General features: G+C 35.9%; 1 non-coding gene across 1 annotated transcript; it reads left to right on the top strand.

Annotated features, from left to right (window-relative positions):
- The first annotated feature begins 529 nt into the window (after nt 1–529).
- Nucleotides 530–636, top strand: LOC145957642 (small nucleolar RNA R71). Its single transcript, XR_014433685.1, has one exon. It is a non-coding gene; the product is annotated as a small nucleolar RNA R71 (small nucleolar RNA).
- Nucleotides 637–3,245: the final 2,609 nt, after the last annotated feature.

The following is a 3,245-nucleotide window of genomic DNA, read 5'->3' as shown; positions in this document are numbered from 1 at the left end:
TTGCTGATTGCTAGTTCCTTGAACTGGGTTATTCTTCCAAGAAAAGTTAGGATGATTCTTCCAACCAGGGTTGTATGTGTTGGAATATGGATTACTCTTCTCTCTTCGAGGAGTGTCATAGAAATTATGAGAAGCTGCCACCTGTTCAGTAGTATCTTCTTTTTCTCCAGTAAAAATTGAGGTACAATCTACTGCAGTGTGCCCTTGTTCCCTACAAAGGTCACATACTTGATTTGTAGCCACTGAATTAACCTTAGCTTTTTCCATCTTGTCTAATCTTTGATTAAGAGTATCAAATTTTGCTAAGAGTAACTCAATATTGTTCACTTCATATCGCCCCGGAGTTCCTTTCCTTGCTGTGACTTCTCTTTCACTGTATTGGCTGTGATTTGAGGCTACATTTTCCAAAATAATCATGCAGTCATTAATAGGTTTCCCCATGAAAGATCCTCCAGCTGCTGAGTCTAATATCATGGTGCTTTGTTGGTCCAATCCTTCAAAGAAAAATTGGATGGTAAGCCAACGGTTGAAGCCATGTTGTGGGCATGCTTGAAGATATCCTTTGAACCGCTCCCATGCTTCATAAATAGTCTCTCCAGTGCCTTGTTGGAAATTAGTGATTTTCTTCCTCAATTCTTTAGTTTTAGAAGGAGGAAAGAATTTCTCTAGAAAAGCTCTTTCACATAATTCCCAAGTTGCTATCTTTTCTCTAGGCACTGTTCTTAGCCACACCTTTGCCTTATCTCTCAAGGTGAGTGAGAATAAGCGGAGTCGCATTCCATCAGAAACTTCATCATCAAATTGCTGGGTCTCACAGATTTCCAAGAACCCCTCTAAGTGGTCATTAGGATCTTCTGATGGTAGTCCTCCAAAGGTGTTCTGTTTGAGCATATTCACCAGAGAAGCTGGTACAGTAGCTCCAGTTTGCATCTCCCCTCCAGGTATCCCACGAGCTACGGGTGCAGAGTAATCCCGAAGCGGTAAATTATCTCGTTGTGCAGCCATGTCAAATTCTCTAGAAAGGTTTCTTTTCCTTCTCAGGAGAGTTCTTTCAATCTCAGGATCAAGTGGTGTTGGTTTCCCAAGACGTAGAGATCTCTTTTGCATTAACCCTAAGGCACTGCAAAAAAAAAAAAGAAAGTGACCCGTGAAATCTGAATTGGAGAAGTAAACACTAAAAAAAAATTATTTATTTATTTAATTTTTTTTTTTTTTTTTAAAAAAATCGAATTAAAATAATTGTAATTTAAATCAAGAGACGTAGTCCCCGGCAACGGCGCCAAAAACTTGTTGTATGGAAAACCGCAAGTGTACGGTTGTCGTCAAGTAATAAATATCGAATCACAGGGACTACGTGTTTGACCTAGAATTACTAGTATTTTAATTTGAATTTTAAAACAGATAGAATGTTTGTTTTGAGATGATAAGATCAGATTCGCTGGTAAAAGAGATAGTAATGCAATTAATGAATAAGATAAAACTTTAAGATAAGATAAGGAGATTTCCGGGAATCTAGGGTTCGCACAAAGAGTTCCAACAATATTGAATTATTATTTTCATTAATTAATTCTATTCCATCTTGAAGGTAGTCTTAACCTAATTTAATCCTTGCACCTTCTCAGGCTACGAGGACGTGTTTAATTAAAATTAATCCCTACTCTCGTGGTAATTACGTTCAATTAAACCCATTAAGATCTTTGTTAATCTATTACTCCTCGAAAGCTTAAATCAACTCTCGTGATTTAACACTCAAGTCTGTTCCTTTAGGTTCCGATAATTAGGTTCTCCTCTCAGTTCATCCCTAATTATCTATGATTATGAAAATTAAGATTAATTGTTTATCATAATTATAATCAAGTTCTCCTCTCAGTTCATCCTTAATTAATGTTATTATGAAAACAATAATGTTAAAGTTCATATATAAAATATAAAAGAACAAATCAAGAATTGGAATAAAATTAAGAAACTGAATAATGCATTAATAAAGAGGTTCTCAGAGGCTAAGCCCTGATCCCAGAAAAAGGGAAACTACTCACAGGAGTTCATAGTAGTTCTCCAAGAAAAGAAGAATAAAAGAAAAGCAAACCTTAGAGTCGATGGCACAGGCGCCCAACCTTCTCTAAGTGTCAAAAACTAAAAAACTGTCTCCGAAAACAAAAGTCCTGTTCTAGGCTAACCTCATCTAATTTATAACCTAAAAGGGTAAAAAGGTAAAACTACCAAGATAAAAATTACAAAAATAAAAATAAAACATAAAACTTAAAAAGCTGGGACGCGAAGTGAATCACGGCCGTGACTGAGAATCACGACCGTGATCTTCTCTGGAGCACATTCATTCACCAAATCGACGCGAAGTGAATCACGGGCGTGATTGAGAATCACGACCGTGATCTTCTCTGGAGCACATCTATGAAGGGTCAGTGGCGTTCACGGGTGTGATTGGGAGTCACGGCCGTGATTTTCTCTGGTGAATCACGGGCGTGATTTAGAATCACGGCCGTGATTTTCCCTGTAGCTCAGCATTTCCTCTTAAATTCTTAAATCTTGATCCTGCTCAGAGAAAACACAACACATACCAAGAAAAGCATAAAATAGGAAAATGATATAAAAATTTATTAAAAACATGAAAGATATGCATGATTATGCTATGAATTCTTGTGAATTAAAGTGCTAAAATACGAGTAAAATACACAACATCAAATAACCCCAAACTTGAACTTTTGTTTGTCCTCAAACAATAATTAGCACTTTGAAAAAAAAATCATCAAGAATTAACTGAGCATTTAAAATCTTCACTCTTAGTCTCACAAGGTCCAATTAGAATCTTAATCTTTCATTACTAGCGCCAACTCTTAGTTTCTAAGAGTTTCATGATGTCAAATCTTGTAAAGCTCATTAGTCAAACGAAGATAATTTAACAGAAATAATTTTTCAATGCTTGTGACACAAATAGGGGTAATATTTTTATTTTTGTTTTTGTCTCACCTAAAACATTTCCCCAGTAGCCAATCAGTGTAGAGAGGATGATAATTTCAAGAACACGTAGCCTCAAAGGGGGTCTAGCTATTTTACTAAACAATTCCCCAGTAGCTAATTAATTCCCTTAGTTTTCTAAGGTTAAGAATATTCTCCCTCTAACCTATGACCTCAAAGGGGTGCTAGGTGATTTTTTTTTTTTTTTTATTATTATTACCCCCCAAAAGCTTTTAAGCACGAATTAAAAAGAATTTATCTTCAAGAGACTA

The sequence above is a fragment of the Cajanus cajan genome, chromosome 4, assembly GCF_000230855.2.
Source record: "Cajanus cajan strain Asha chromosome 4, NIPB_CcT2T_4, whole genome shotgun sequence".
Classification (NCBI taxonomy): domain Eukaryota; kingdom Viridiplantae; phylum Streptophyta; class Magnoliopsida; order Fabales; family Fabaceae; genus Cajanus; species Cajanus cajan.
The sequence above is the reverse complement of the archived record's forward strand: the minus strand, read 5'-3'. Positions and strand labels throughout refer to the sequence as shown.